Consider the following 16,886-nt stretch of genomic DNA (forward strand, 5'->3'; position numbering starts at 1 on the left):
GTATGAACAACATGTTAGAGTCTTTCTTTTACAATTCTCAGACCACATCAGAAAACCACAAGACTAACATCAAGAGGGCCGTGCAAATTTGGATGGGGGAGATTGGCCAATCGGCAGGCTTGAATTTTTGTATTTCAGCCCCACAGTACAGATATATATAAACATTGACATTAAATTCTCAAGAACAATGAATAAAATTACACCAAATCTCTAGCTTTCTGCCAAATTTGATGTAATTCTGTTCCGCTATTTGGGCTGTAGCGCTGTTCAAAATTCCATATGAAAATTGCATAGAGAAAGGGCCCCAATTTTATCCCAGCCCCCACTTTACAGATCACCCAAAACTTTCAATAAAGGAGCTGAGGTTGATGAACTTTTTTTAAAGAAAGTTTTGTAAAGATTTGTGAAATGGTGCCAAAGTTATTTGCTAAACAAAAATGTTTTTCTTATGGGAAGTCTTTCCTAACTATTACTACCCAGTGGTGGAAGAAAGAAGAACTGTCAGTTGTCCACACTGAACACCACCCATGTCCAGTTCTTTTGCCACCACTGTCGTCAGACCTTCACCATTGCCCCGCCGCCAACACCACTAAAGCCCTGAGGTGCATCCTCCTAAACTTATACTCACTGCACATACACGCCATAGAGATCTGGAACCTCCTTGTCACCCTCGAACCCGACGTAGCCTTCTTCACAGAAACCTGAACCAACACCCCCTCCGCCCCCTACATCGTCATGCCGGACAGATATAATATCCAGAGGAAGGACCACCGCAACCACCCAGGAGGAGGACTCGGCATTGCACACAAAAGCTCCCTCTGCCTCTCCACCTCGAGCGAGGCCTTCTCCGCCGTTGAATACCTGCACTTCCAGAGCCAGCCCAGCCCTAGAACCACACTTCGCGGCACCCTCGCCTACAGACCCCCTGGCTCCGTGCCCCATTTACCGCCACAATCACTGACTTCATCGCACCCCACGCCATCGCCTCCATGGACTGCATACTCATCAGAGACCTAAACTTCCACCTTGACAAACCCACTGACCCCAACTCCACCGTCCTCCTTGACAACCTCACCAACATCGGACTGAAGCAGCTCATCACCACGCCTACCCACAAGGCAGGACAGACCCTCGACCCCATTTTCACAGGAGGAAACAACATCCACTTCAGCCCCACCAGGCAACCCCCATGGACGGACCACTGTGTACACTTCCTTGTCGACAAACCCAAGCTGCCCAAACCTGCTCCATGCCCCCATGAAGGGACTGGAGCAAAGTCACTGAGGATCAGCTAAATGCCACCCTCAACCGGAACACCCCCACCACTGCGGTAGATGCCAATAACTCAGCCAGGTAACTGCACAAACGGACCTCCAACTGCACAGACAAGCTCGCTCCGTTACGCAACGCTGACAGACAGCACCACAGGAAGGCCGCCTGGTTCACCAAGACCTCCAAGAAGCTAGACGCACCTGGAGACGTGTAAAAAAACCTGTCGAAACAGCTAAATGTCTGAAGACCACACCACCTACAAGAACGCCATGATGGAATACACCCAATGCATCAGGACCACCAAAAGGAACTTCATCCAAAACAAAATCCTCAGCAACTCGAAAGAACTATTCAGTGTGATCCAGTAATTCTCCAAGCCCCCCAGCGAAACCACAGACCACTGCGACAAGCTTGGAACCTACTTCCATCTGAAAAATCAAGAGCCTCTATGACAACTTCAATATCCGAACACCAGACACCTCAAACACTCTTTCCTCCGGCAACGCCAGCCAGCCCACCATCTCCTCCTGGACACCAGTTATGACCAAACAGACCACCTGGACCTTGAAAGGCATCCACTCGGGGGCCCCCACTGACCCCTGCCCTTCTCACATCTTCCACAGAGCCTCCATCACTCCAGAACTACGACATACCATCAACACCACCTTCCAGACTGGCACCTTCCCCGTCAACTGGAAATGCACAGAAGTCATACCCCAGCTCATGAAGCCCTCAGCAGATCCCATGGACCTCAAGAACTACCAGCCAATCTCCCCCATTCCCTTCACAGGAAAAGTCGCTGAAAAAACTGTCAACACTCAACTAACAAGGTTCATCAAAGACAACTCCATCCTCGACTTCTCACAATTAGGTTTATGCAGTAACCACAGCACCGGGACCACCCTACTCACTGCCACAGACAACATCCGCACCCTCCTCAACCAAGGACACACCGCGGCCCTGATCCTACTCAACCACTCTGCAGCATTCAACACCATCTCCCACCGCACACTCCCCACCAGACTCCACGACGCTGGTATGCAAGGAACCGCCCTCGACTGGATCTGCTCGTTCCTCACAGGCAGAACTTAAAGAATCAGACTGCCACCACTCCTCTCCGAAACCATGGAAATCAACTTCAGAGTTTCCTGGGGATCATCTCTCAGTCCAACCTTCTTCAACATCTACATGGCCCACCCGCTGCCATTGTCAGACAGCACAGTCTCAGCATAGTAGCCTACTCCGAGGACACCCAGCTCATCCTCTACCTCACCAAAGACTCCATGACCACCAGACTCAACTTCCAGGAAGAAATGAAGGACGTTACTTCCTGGATGAGCAACAGCTGCCTGAAGCTCAACTCGGAGAAGACAGAAGCCCTTGTGCTCGGTGTTGTAATGAGAATCGGACACACCAGATGAAGTTAATCTGTGGTTTATTTCCTGTCAGCTGGACCATCAAAGTAGGGCAGTTACAGCTTCACAACCAGGCTCTCAACTGTCTTCACCTGGAATCCCACAGTGTCATTTAGAACTATAGTGTTTTAACAATACTAGGATTCTACAACAAGCCCAAGACACTACATGGGTCTTTCCTTGATAAAAACTAAAAGAGATAAAAAAAATAATAAACAATAAAAACAAAATAGAGAAAACAAAAAAACAGAAAAACAAACTAAAGCAAATACAGAGAAACAAGGCTCTCAAAAGACAAGAAAGAATGCGACTTCCTAAATCTAAAAGGAATCTGCTTAACTCATGTACTACGCCTCAGGGTAAGTTCCCCGGTACAATCTGAATTGAAAATGTTATTATTACCATTCCTATGAAAAGATCTAGGTTTACTTACACCTTCTTCCTCCAAATTAGTGGTATTATTATTTAAAACAGAAGATTGAACAGTTCTCTTGACTAATGCAGACTTGTTCCACCACTGCCCATTGCTGAGTTTAACCGCACTACCTTTCACATCTAGTACCTTAATTGGTAAACTAATTTTAGCTGAACCTTTTTGTACATGTACAGGTTTCTTTATACACGGTAAATCACCTGGTTTCAAATCAACATCCTTTACTCTCATTCTTTCATCATAATACAATTTTTGTTTATCCTGAACTAGTTTCACATGTTTCCAAATACTTCCATCAGACCATTGCGTTCCCTTTATCCATTTGTTCATCCATTCAGGACAAGAAATAGTGGCAGCCCTACCACCACGCAATAGTTCAAAAGGTGAAACACCTGTGGTGGAGTGAGGAGTTGTACGGTAAAACCATAACGTACTCCTCACAGAGTTAGCAACCTGACATTTGTTTGCAATGGCCCACTGTATACATTCACCCAACACCCTGTTCATACGCTCAACCAAACCATTGGTTTGAGGGTGATAAAATGAGCTTTTGAGATGTTTAATGCAACAATTCTCTAGAAAATTCTCAAATTCTAAACTTACAAATTGTGTACCATTATCTGTCAACAAGAATTCAGGATAACCCTCTTTCAAAAAAACATAATTCAGAAATTCTATAACTGATTTGGTAGTAACCTCTCTTACAAACTTAATTCCAGGCCACTTGGAGTAATAGTCCATGAGAACTAACCCAAATCTGGAGGATGCATCAAGGGCATGAAAAGGACCTACTACATCTAATCCTAGATTAACCCATGGTGACGACGGCAATTCAATTGGGGTTAAAGGAGGATTACGTAACTTGACTGTCTTGTCACATCTTGAGCAAATCACACATGTTTTGACATAATCATCAACTAAACTGTCCATAGCCGGCCACCAAAATGATAACCTTCTCCTTTTTTTAGTCAGTGTTGCACCAAGATGGCCTTCATAGGCATTTTTAATTAAATCTGCTCTCAATGCGAGGGGAGGCACGAGTTTATCCTGTTTAAATAGAAGACCATCCTCAATTGCCAGTTCATCCGCTACCTGTAAGAAGGTTTTTAAATCAAAAGAAAGATTCCTTTCTTTAGGCCAACCTTTTTCAAAAAATTTCATAACTTGAACTAATGAAACATCATCCATAAGGGCACTACGCCATCTTTCTTCTGATACTGCACATAAATGTGGTACATCTACAGCCGCAACCACAAAATCTTCTCTATCCTCTTGTCCAATGTCCTCTTCAACCTCCTTAGTGTCAGAGGAACGAGATAAAAAATCTGCACAATTATTTTTTGATCCAGGAATGTACTCTACAGAAAAGTCAAATTGAAGAAGTTTAGATGATAGACGTGAAATTCTCGGAGAAGAAGACCTAACATTTCTCCCACTTAGAATAAAAACTAAAGGCTTGCGGTCTGTCTGAAAACAAAATCTCCTCCCCCAAATAGAATTCTTAAACTTCATGACAGCCCACCAGCATGCCAATAGCTCCTTCTCGATAACGGAATACTTAATCTCTGAATTGGATAAAACCCTAGATGTATAGCCTATGGTCCTGACTTCATTTCCTTTCCTTTGAGAAAGAACTGCCCCCAAACCTACATTACTTGCATCTACCGTAAGAGTACAAGTGAGGGATGGGTCATAATGTTTAAGGACTTTTGGAGAGACTATTTGTTGCTTAACCCAGTCAAACGCTTCTTGACAATCCTGGCTCCAATCAAACACAACTCCTTTCATCAACATTCTGAACAACGGTCTTAACTTGTTTGCAAAATCAGGAACAAAACGCGAATACAATTCACATACTCCTAAAAAAGATTTCAACGTAGCCTTGTCAGATGGAGCTCTAGACTTAACAATGGAGTCAACCAAATTTGCTTTCGGAAAAATCCCATTTCCATTCACCAAATGTCCCAAATACTCAACTTGCCCTGAAAACACATTTATCTCTACGTAAAACTATACCATTTGTTTGGAATCTTGAAAGTACTTTTCTAAGGATGTTGTCATGCGTCGCATTGTCAGGGGCAAAAATAAGAACATCGTCTTGAAAAACAGACAAACCATTTACTCCTTTCAAGATTTTTGACATCAAACGCTGAAACACTGATGCCGCTGAGGCAAGCCCGAAAGGCATTCTTACATATTATAATGTACCAAATGGTGATACAAAGGCAGTAAGGCATCTAGATTGCGGAGCTAGTTCAACCTGATGATAGGCTGATGCCAGGTATAGTTTGGTGAAAACTTTTGCATCTTTGAGTGTGGCTAACATGTCATTTATGTTTGGAAGTGGATTGGAATCTACCCATATTTCCTTATTCAAACAGCGAAGATCCACACGTACTCTGAGTTCGCCATTTTGCTTGCGTGCTACTACTAAAGGAGATAACCACAAAGACGACTCCACCGGTTCAATTATCCCTTTAGTGTACAAGGAGTCCTATTCTTTCTCTAAATCCTGTCTTATACTAAAAGGTACATTTCTCAATTTATGTTTAATTGGACAAGCCCCTTCCTTCACTTTATAATATCATGTTGAAAATCTTTGATTTTTCCCAACTCCCCTGAGAAAACATGAGAAAAATCATTCACAAGACCTTCAAGGTCAGGATGTTCTCTTATAGCTAGAACCTGTTCATTAGTTCCTGGTTTAAGTACCATCCCAAATAAACCTTGATGAAACCATCCCAATATATTCAACCCTTTATGTGCCACATAGATTTTTCCAGCAATCTTCCTGCCTTTGTACTTTAAGATGTCTTCAATGTAACCAGACAAATCAATCTCACGTCCTTCATACGATACCAATTTACGATCAGGGGTCAATAAAGGTCTGCAAGGCCAAATTGCTTTGTACAACTCTAAAGTAATCATAGATATTCGAGCACCTGAATCAACAAGGAGACAAAGTGTTCGATCTCCAACTAAAATATCAACGTAAGGGTCCACACACATTTCTGGATTACGCACAATAACACCATCCTCCCTTACCACCACAACCATATTGCTCAGATCCTTTGTTACACAAAATTCTTCTTCATCTTGGAAATTTTGCTCCATGACAAACTTCACTTGCACAGGTTTGGACTGTGTAATATTTTTACCAGTTTGACATACTTTTGCAAAATGTCCTGTTCTATTGCAAATCTTACATGTAGCGAACTTCGCTGGACACCTAGTCCCCCCCAAAATGCGGTTTGCAGCCACATCTGAAACAAATATTATTCCTAGAAAAGAAATAATTCTGGTTATTAGGCGTGTGTTGTTTGTCATGACTTTTGTTTTCATCATTCTTAGTGTCTTTCATTTTGATAGAAGACACAAGTTCATTCTTCTTCTCTTCCAATGCTTTAGCAGAAAGTTGAGACGTTTCTATACTCTTAGCCACTTTGATAGATTCTTCCAGAGTTGGATTGCCTAAAGACAACAGTTTCTGTTTTATATTCTTATCAGTACAATGACAAATGAACTGGTCACGCACTAGTTGTTCCGAAAAGTTCTCAAATTGGCAATCCGCTATCAGACGTCTAAGCGCTGTAATGTATGGATCTACATCCTCACAAGACTGCTGTTTTCTCTGTAAGAATTTATGACAAAGCATAACGAGGCTAGGTTGCACATCAAACCTAGTTTGTAATTTTTTCAAAGTCTCCTGATACTCATAAAGAGGATTGTTTTAATCTACAAGAATTGCAGGAAGATGTTTTAGAATTTCCCTGCCTTCATAACCTAAAGAATACAATAAAAGGTATTTTCTTCTTTCTGGCCTAAATCTTGCTGCACCAATTGCCCCCAGGTAAGTCTCAAATCCACCATACCACTGTTTCCACTTAATGAGTGGGTCACCAGGGATCTATGCCATAATATTGACAGACAGAATATCTACATACAAAAATATCGACACAAAAATATCGACATCAAAAATATCGGGGTTATATCTTCATAAAGGTAAGTACAAAAATATCGAAAAAATAATATCGTAGTACAAAAATAACGAAATCAAAAATATAGTTTTTAAAAATGTATTCATAATAATGTAAAAATAATTTAAAAATACGTATAATTTTACAAATATTAAATAAAATCATTAAGACATATTAAAAAAATTATAACTAATGCATATACATTTGAAATAAATTAAAAACTCTACATATAAATTAATATATATACTTACTCCACATATTGCAACAGTAGGAAAAGCGTTGGATAGCGTAGGGGTAAAAATTACTATTCCCACTCCAAAGGGTGCAACAGTGGGGAAAGTGTTGGATAGTGTAGGGGTAAAAATTACTATTCCCACTCCAGAGGGTGCAACAGTAAGGGAAGCGTTGGATAGCGTAGGGGTAAAAATTACTATTCCCACTCCAGAGGGTGCAACAGTAGGGAAAGCTTTGGATAGCGTAGGGGTAAAAACTACTATTCCCACTCCAGAGAGTGCAACAGTAGGGAAAGCGTTGGATTGCCTAAGGGTAACAATTACTATTCCTACTCCAGAGGGTGCAACAGTAGGGAAAGCGTTGGATAGCGTAAGGGTAAAAATTACTATTCCCACTCCAGAGGGTGCAACAGTAGGGAAAGCGTTGGATAGCGTAGGGGTTTAAATTACTATTCCCACTCCAGAGGGTGCAACAGTCGGGAAAGCGTTGGATAGCGTAGGGGTAAAAATTACTATTCCCACTCCAGAGGGTGCAACAGTAGGGAAAGTGTTGGATAGTGTAGGGGTAAAAATTACTATTCCCACTCCAGAGGGTGCAACAGTAGGGAAAGTGTTGGATAGCGTAGGGGTAAAAATTACTATTCCCACTCCAGAGGGTGCAACAGTAGGGACAGCATTGGATAGCGTAGGGGTAAAAATTACTATTCCCACTTTAGAGAGTGCAACAGTAGGGAAAGCGTTGGATTGCGTAGGGGTAAAAATTACTATTCCCACTCCAGAGGGTGCAACAGTAGGGAAAGTGTTGGATAGCGTAAGGGTAAACATTACTATTCCCACTCCAGAGAGTGCAACAGTAGGGAAAGCGTTTGGTAGCGTAGGGGTAATAATTACTATTCCCACTCCAAAGTGTGCAACAGTAGGGAAAGTGTTGGATAGCGTAGGGGTAAAAATTACTATTCCCACTCCAGAGGGTGCAACAGTAGGGAAAGTGTTGGATAGCGTAGGGGTAAAAATTACTATTCCCACTCCAGAGGGTGCAACAGTAGGGAAAGTGTTGGATAGCGTAGGGGTAAAAATTACTATTCCCACTCCAGAGGGTGCAACAGTAGGGACAGCATTGGATAGCGTAGGGGTAAAAATTACTATTCCCACTTTAGAGAATGTAACAGTAGGGAAAGCGTTGGATTGCGTAGGGGTAAAAATTACTATTCCCACTCCAGAGGGTGCAACAGTAGGGAAAGTGTTGGATAGCGTAAGGGTAAACATTACTATTCCCACTCCAGAGAGTGCAACAGTAGGGAAAGCGTTAGGTAGCGTAGGGGTAAAAATTACTATTCCCACTCCAAAGTGTGCAACAGTAGGGAAAGTGTTGGATAGCGTAGGGGTAACAATTACTATTCCCACTCCAGAGAGTGCAACAGTAGGGAAAGCGTTGGATTGCGTAGGGGTAGAAATTACTATTCCCATTCCAAAGGGTGCAACAATAGGGAAAGCGTTGGATAGCGTAAGGGTAAACATTACTATTCCAACTCCAGAGAGTGCAACAGTAGGGAAAGCGTTGGATGGAGTAGGGGTAAGAATTACTATTCCCACTCCAAAGTGTGCAACAGTAGGGAAAGCGTTGGATAGCGTAGGAGTAAAAATCACTATTCCCACTCCAAAGTGTGCAACAGTAGGGAAAGCGTTTGATAGCGTAGGGGTTTAAATTACTATTACCACTCCAGAGGGTGCAACAGTAGGGAAAGCATTGGATAGCATGGGGGTAAAAATTACTTCCCACACTACTCCCCCTTTAACACACAACACACTACACATACAAAAAAACACAATTAATATAAATTTCTATTAATCAATTAATAACAATTAATATTATTGAATTGATGTAATTATAAATGAACTAACTAACACATATTAATTACCTTACATGCCAAATCCAATGGATGGATTTGTTCTTAATGAACTCCTCATTCTCATATTTTTTGGAGTTGCCACCTTTGGGTAGATATGTCATGTAGATTATATGGTGATGGGGGATAGGTAGTTTTAACTGAGGTCTTAGCAGACATCCCCTTGCTTCTCTAGGGGAGTGGTCGGTGTACAGGTGCCCTCACGAACTGCGCATGGCCTTCCTTGATCTCCATGACCCCCTCTACAAGTTTTTCCCTTGGTGGTAATGCACTCTGTGCTACAGTGACTTATGTTGCTTGCCAGAGGTGTAGGGGTAGCAGGTGGAGCTACACATGGGAGTTGTAAGGATTGTTTCCAGTTAGCATCAACCCTCGAGGGTTCTACAGCTGGTAACATATCAAAACCACGGAATCCTTCCTCTCTGTCAAGCAGCTTGTGGATGCGCCCGGTGAGAGTCCCTATTGTAGCAATGAGAGCAAGAATTTCCCTATAAATGTCCATTTAGTAGTAGGGTTTTCTTGGCCCTCTATCCCTCCACCCCAGCTCGAGAGATTTTGTCTGCCCTTTTGACCTCAATGTCCTCCTTATCCTCCTATCCCCCTGGGATGATAGCAATATCCAATGGGTCTGGTGAGTCAAGGAGAGGTAAAAATCTATTCCTGCATGGGAAATCATCTATGGTAACAAGCACAGCACTACCCGTGTTAGACAGGTTTTTGGATAACATGTCAGAGGCCTCTGGTAGCTGTTTCCTGCTGACTGCCTTTTTAAACATAATCCAGATATGCCCAGATCTTATGGGGCTAGGAGATGCATGAATGGCGGTCGGATCAAGGAGCTCCTCACATTCAGTCAACAAATTATCTTTGTGGTCAAGCACACCAGCCCCTAACGAGGGGCTCGAGCTCTGAGCGTTCTTTCTCATTTTCTTCTCATGTGCTCCTCCCACCTCTCCCTCAGCTACTTTTCTCATCACCATTCCACCCCAATGGCTGAAAGAGATGGAAGAAGAACCCACCAGCAGGGGAGAAGTGTAGAGTTCTCTTTTTCACTCTAAAATAGCTCTATATTATCACACAGTTCCTTTTCACAATGCAGTGTTAGCAATCCTCCAGAGCAAGATTTTAGGGGAGTGGCCCAGCCCAGCCTCTTCCGGGCTATAACGGGTGAGCACGGGCCCGTCCTTGGCCCGGGTGGAGCCCGCGCACCCCGTGCCACAGAAAGTCTCAACAAGGTGTAGAAAGCAGGCAAGTGTGGCAGATAGGGCCCATAACAGTAGCAACATGTCCCGCGCCACAGGAGGAAAGGCAGCGCTTTAAGCGCCAGACCAGTGGGTCTGGTGCCCCAGCCCCAACCCCCTGGTCCTCGCAAAAACCACAACATCCAACTATGATACGATGCCACCGTCCTCCACGGACTCAACACCGGCTGATTATCAAACTGCTTCCAGGCAAGCCCGATACTCACCCATGGACCCTTCACCTGCCATAGCTGCAGCTTCACCAACCACCGAACACCCGCACGCCCTACCTCACCAGTCAGAGCAGAACGCAACCACCTCAGATGCATACTGCTCAACACCAGCTCCGTCCACAAGCACGCCGCGGAACTCTGGGACCTACTCAACTCAACTTCCCCAGACGTCACCTTCCTAACAGAGACATGGATGAAGCCCTCCTCAGCACCCGACATTGCCATAGCCATCCCAGATGGATACAAGATCACCAGAAGGGACCGCACCAACGGACCAGGAGGAGGAATCACCATTGTGTACAGGAATACCCTCAGAATCTTGACCTGCACATCGGACACCTCAAGCACCGCCGCGCACCTGCACTTCCAGATCCACACTGACCCCAACACTACCCTCAGAGGAACTCTCATTTATTGCCCCCCCGGACCCCGGCCACAGTTCATCGACAACATCTCCAACATCATCTGTGGAGGAGTGTGGCTCACTGATTAGAGCGGCAGACCCTGATGCAGAGGTCTGGCCTGTCACCAGGGTTCAATTCACGTCGCGGCAGGGTCTTGAGCTCAAATGTCCGCGGACCCGATAATTCTCGGCACGGTGCCTACTCTAATCATGGGGTCCCACGCTGCAACGCTGGGCAATAGCTTGCTTAGTCTCCACACCAGCCCTAATCGCTAAGGATGCCTGGCTTCACCAGGGGGGTGCCCAGGAGTTGGGCGCCTCACAGGAACAGGCCAGGACGGGTTCCTCAGCGGTTTATTCAGCGCGGGGACACACTGGTAAGTGTAACCATGCACTTTATAAGCTTCAGAATACAATTAATTACAATCGGTATGCACGCTCTCCCGTCCACAGACTACATCCTCCTCAGAGACCTGAATTTCCACCACAAAAACACCGACAACAGCAACTCGGTCGCTCTTCTCAATAACCTCGCCAACCTTGGACTCAAACAGCTCGTCATGACTCCTACCCACACCATCAGACACATGCCCGACCCCATCCTCTCAGCCAGCAACCACTTCACCTTTAGCCACACCACCAAACTCCACTAGACCGACCACCACTGCGTCCACTTCACCTTCAAGAAACCCTCCGTGCACCAACACCTGCTACGGATCCCCTACCGCAGCTGGAAAAAGGTCACGGAAGACCAACTCATCACCGCCCTCGCCGACGACCCACCAACAAACACCACTGCACCAACACAGCCACTAGCAACCTCAGGCAATGGATAAATTACTGCGCCAACACGCTCGCCCGATCAAAAAACCATCAAACAGACATACTGACAGAAAGGCCAGCTGGTTCACCACTGACCTCCAGAAATCCAAGCAGACTTTCAGAAGACTCGAGAAAAAGTGGAGCCATGAAGAGACACCGGACAACCACGCAGCCCTAAAGAACTCCAGCCACAAGCACCACCAACTCATCCGAGCCACAAAAGGACCTCCTTAAAGGAACGCATCGACAATAAGGCACACAACAGCAAAGATCTCTTCAACATCGTGAAGGAGCTCTCCAACCCCAGCTCCAGCTCCAATGACATCCTGCCGTCGCAAGACCTAAGTGACTCCCTAGCCACCTTCTTCCATCGCAAGATCGCAGACATCCACGACAGCTTCAACGCCCAGACCCTCCCCACAGCTGCCAACAATGTAGACTCACTGCCCCCCAGCCTCACCAACCACCTGCTCTCCTGGGCCTATGTTAATGATGACAACACCATCAAGACCATGAACACCATCCACTCCGGCTCACCATCCGATCCCTGCCCTCATCACACATACAACAAAGCAAACCGCATCATCGCTCCCCAATTTCGGAAGATTATCAATAGCTCCTTCAAGACCGCCACCTTTCTGGAAAGCTGGAAACACGCTGAGATCAACGCCCTACTCAAGAAACCCACAGCGGAGCCAAAGGACCTCAAGAACTTCCGGCCCATCTCCCTTCTTCCGTTCCCGGTGAAAGTCATCGAAAAGATCATCAACAGGCAACTGACCCACTTCCTTTAAGGAGAACAACATCCTGACCCATCCCAATCTGGATTCTGCATTAATGACAGCACCAAAACTGCCCTCATCGATGCCACAGACGACATCAGGACCCTAGTGGACAACGGCGAAACTGCGGCCCTCATCCTTCAGGACCTTTCGGCCACCTTCGACACCCTCTGTCACCACACCCTACGCACACGCCTATGCAACGCAGGAGTATGCAACATAGCCCTGGACTGGATCACATCCTTCCTCACCGACAGAACCCAGAGGGTCCTTCTCCCCTCTTTCCGTTCCGAAGCCACCAAGATCATCTGCAGCGTGTCCCAAGGATCCTCCCTCAGCCATACCCTCCTCAATATCTACATGGCACCGCTCGCCAACATCGTCTGCTGGCACAACCTCAACATTGTCTCCTACGCCGACGACAGTCAACAGATTCACTCCCTCACCAGCAACCCCACCACCGCCAAAACCAACCTCCACGAAGGAATGAAGGTCATCGCCAGCTGGATGCAGACCAGCTGCCTGAAACTTAACTCAGACAAGACAGAGGTCCTCATCCTCGGACCCACACCCTCCGCCTGGAATGACTCCTGGAGGCCGACAGCGCTGGGACCCGCACACACACACACCAACCACGCACGCAACCTGGGGTTCATCCTGGACTCATCGCTCTCAATGACCCAGCAAGTCATCCCCTTCTCCTCCTCCTGCTTCAACACCCTCCGCATGCTCCGCAAGATCTACAGATGGATCCCCACCGGAACCAGAAAGACAGTCACACAGGCCCTCATCAACAGCAGACTGGACTACGGCCATGCCTTCTACGCAGGGTCCACGATCAGAAGAGGCTCCAACGCATACAAAACACCTCCTCATGCCTCATCCACGTCATTCCTCACCACATCCCCATCACTGCCCACCTGAAAGACCTGCACTGGCTCTCAGTCAAGTAGAGGATCACCTTCAAGCTCCTCACCCATGCCCACAAAGCACTACACAACGCCGGACCAGCATACCTCAACAAGCGTCTCACCTTCTACACCAAGAACCACCAGGTTTGCTCCGCCGACCTCGCCCTCGCAACTGTCCCATGCAACCACAGGACCTCCACTGACAGCAGATCATTCTCCTACCTCGCTGTCAAGACATGGAACACCCTCCCCTCACAGCTGCGACAGACCCAGGACCTGCTGACCTTGAGACTTCTCAAGACCTGGCTGTTCAAGCAGAAGCTTCACCCCCACCCCCGATTAGCGCTTTAAGATCCTCACTGGTGATTAGCGTGCTCTACAAATAACTAATTGATTGATTGATTGATTGAAGTCTGCTGTATCTGTGACTATTATGAGAGAACATTTTCTCCTCCACAGGGAGGGTTCTTAATGTTGTTTGCACCTTCATTCTAGTTATGCCTTTTTTGCTCTGCAAGGAGATAAGAACTCACAAAAATGTCCTTTCTTTTGCCCGCTACAGGACTGTCCAATTATATATTCATGGTGCCTGCTAATAAGGGCAAGTTTCGTAAGACACCATTCTGTGTCTTTTTTTAACTTTGTTTTATGATGCAATGTTTTCTATCATGGTGTGCTTGGTGGCCAGTCTTAGCACAGCCTTGTTTCCCCTTGTAGGCTTGACCTAAAACCTGTGAGTGTTGAGCTAGAACAAGTACAACTATGTTTAAAAACATATTGGAAGCAGTAATTCAACTCTTTAACAGACGATAAGCAGTCAGCAGAAGGGAGATGACTTCACAAGTCATCTTTTAGAATCTTGTGTTACTGCATTCTCTGACTTCAGAGGGACTTTATTAATGGCCTTGAATCCTGCAGTCAGCAGCAAAACAGGTTCCTCTGCTGCTCCATGTGGACAGCGGGTTCTGTGTGCTCATGTGCCCCTTTTTTACTTTGCACATTTTCATTTTGTTATACTACTCTGCTTGGTGGGCCAGCCTTGCATGCCTTAGTATTCCCTTGTCCACCTTCTAATGTTTTTTTTATATCCCTTGCACTATCAAAAGGCCACATTTTGTAGAATATCGTTTACTTTGAGATCTCTTTTTTCTTTCTGTCATGTTTTGTGTCTATCATGTTGTGTGCTACAAGGTCAGACGTCGCAGAGCATTTTTGCTCCCTTTGGAGAATAAACGTTACAATATGTCCGTCAATGGAGAGAAGACATGCTTTGCATTTTCATCAAACACAAGTATGTATTTATTTAATGTGTTGTGTTAGTCAGACAATCTGTATATGGTGATATGGACCTGAAGCAAGGCAGCTAACTTCACAGCATAACTTTTAATAAACAGTGTTACTAGGGACTTCTTCCGACTCTCTATAGCAAAGATTTTCATTATCAAAGGTATTGTGGATCAATGGGCTGAAGATGTGATACCAGCCTTTGGACAAGGCACTGAGGCATTAAACCCTGCTTGCTATCCCTATAGTTTTATAGGCAATCATATTTTTTAAGGGCCCCCCCAGCGAGGATATTGTGACTTAGGTAGTGGACTATATAACCCTGGTTCTTTTGGCAAGTGTGATGCCCCTTATCTTTTTCGAACCTGTTGGGTCCTTTCCTGTCCTCCCAGCTCGTGTGTTCCCTCGTGCTCCATTCTATCTTGGAGCGTTCATTGGAGTTTCCACATGAGTGTTCTAGTTGGGCAGTTGCTGCCGGGGAGCTGCTGACACTGGACTGAATAAAGCATCTCTTACCTGACCATGGCTCCATGAAATGTACTTCTTTTCAGAACCCTTATGACTTTTTTTATTATTTTTTCATTCCTGACCCAATAGCAAAACAATTGTCCACAACTTACATAATTTTCCTTTTTCGTTTTTGTTTCCCTAGAAGATTTTGTTTGTCTTGCACAGACAATATTTTTACCTGGGAATCTCTTTTGATAAAGTGTCCTGACATAACTCTCCTGGGGCTCCATTTATATAATTCAATTGTTATTAATAGATGTTTTTAGAAGTGCTTCCGTGTTATTGCATATTTATTTAGTAACTGCCACTCATGCTTGCCACAGCAAACATATTTCTATCTGGTTGCTTAACTCATTTTTTAATGTTTATTTTTTTAAGCAAAAAGATAAACATAAATACATCATAAGTATGTTTCTTGTTTTGGTATCACAAATAACCCAAAAGTTACTAATCAGGATATATATCAGCTAAAATGTATGTGTGCATTTAATATTTTAATGTGTACTAAATCATTTCAATCTATTTTACAATAATTAAATAAATAAACACATTTTCAAACATAAAGGCCTTTAATTTTTTCAAAAGAGCAGCCATGTGGGTTACTTTAAATGTATTCCTGAGTAGAATAACCCAGATAAACTGACTTGTATATCTTAACTCCTCAAAACATATCTAGAGACTAGGAAAATGTGCTTGCCTTTTCCCATGACAAAACAAAGATACTGGAACTTCTTATAATGCACTTTTTTACCTGGAAATATTCAACTTTTCTAATAGCTCATTAAATAACTTCCAAAAGGGAATTTAAATTAGGAATAGAAACAACCAATTTCTCATGATACAAAAAGTAATGTATGGCTTTAAATTGTGTAATGATTCAGAAAGAAATTCTATTATTTCAGAAAGAAAAGAGGAGCGCTTCCAAAAGAACACACAACGTACTGAATACTTTTGTGGTTTTAGTCTAGCTTCTCTTAGTGGGTAAAGGTCAATCTGATACAGCACACTGGATGATAATATGGATAAAAGACTTCTAAATGTTATGTGTTTGCTTTCCATGATTACATGGAAATCAAGAATTAGTTATCATAACAGATTATTCATGTAAATAAATACTGCTCTAATCAGTGCATGCCAGTGCATCACATTTTGAAAAAACGAATGAAGGAGATTCGCACACTCATTTAAAATCATGACTAAATAATTTGAGTCCAAATTCAATCAAAATACGTGTTTGTATTGATATGACCTAAAGACAAGTATTCTTCAATTCTGGACAGATTATGGTGTACATAGTGTAATAGGAGAACTATTCACAGTTAAAAAACCTGGGATAAAATCACAGAATCCCCTCTGATTCTGTGTATAAAAACTATCTGAAAAAACAATGGAATTATCTAATAGAGCAAATCTTTCTTGTTTTTTAGTTCTGAATGGTAATTCCAAAGCTTTCACCAAAAGAA

General features: G+C 44.2%; 1 protein-coding gene across 1 annotated transcript in view; it reads right to left on the bottom strand.

Moving 5' to 3' along the window:
- LOC144781954 (cytochrome P450 2A13-like) overlaps nucleotides 1-16,886 on the bottom strand; it is a 609,250-nt gene that overhangs the window by 334,657 nt on the left and 257,707 nt on the right. The window lies entirely within an intron of this gene.

This window comes from Lissotriton helveticus, chromosome 9 (assembly GCF_964261635.1).
Source record: "Lissotriton helveticus chromosome 9, aLisHel1.1, whole genome shotgun sequence".
NCBI classification, from domain to species: Eukaryota; Metazoa; Chordata; class Amphibia; order Caudata; family Salamandridae; genus Lissotriton; species Lissotriton helveticus.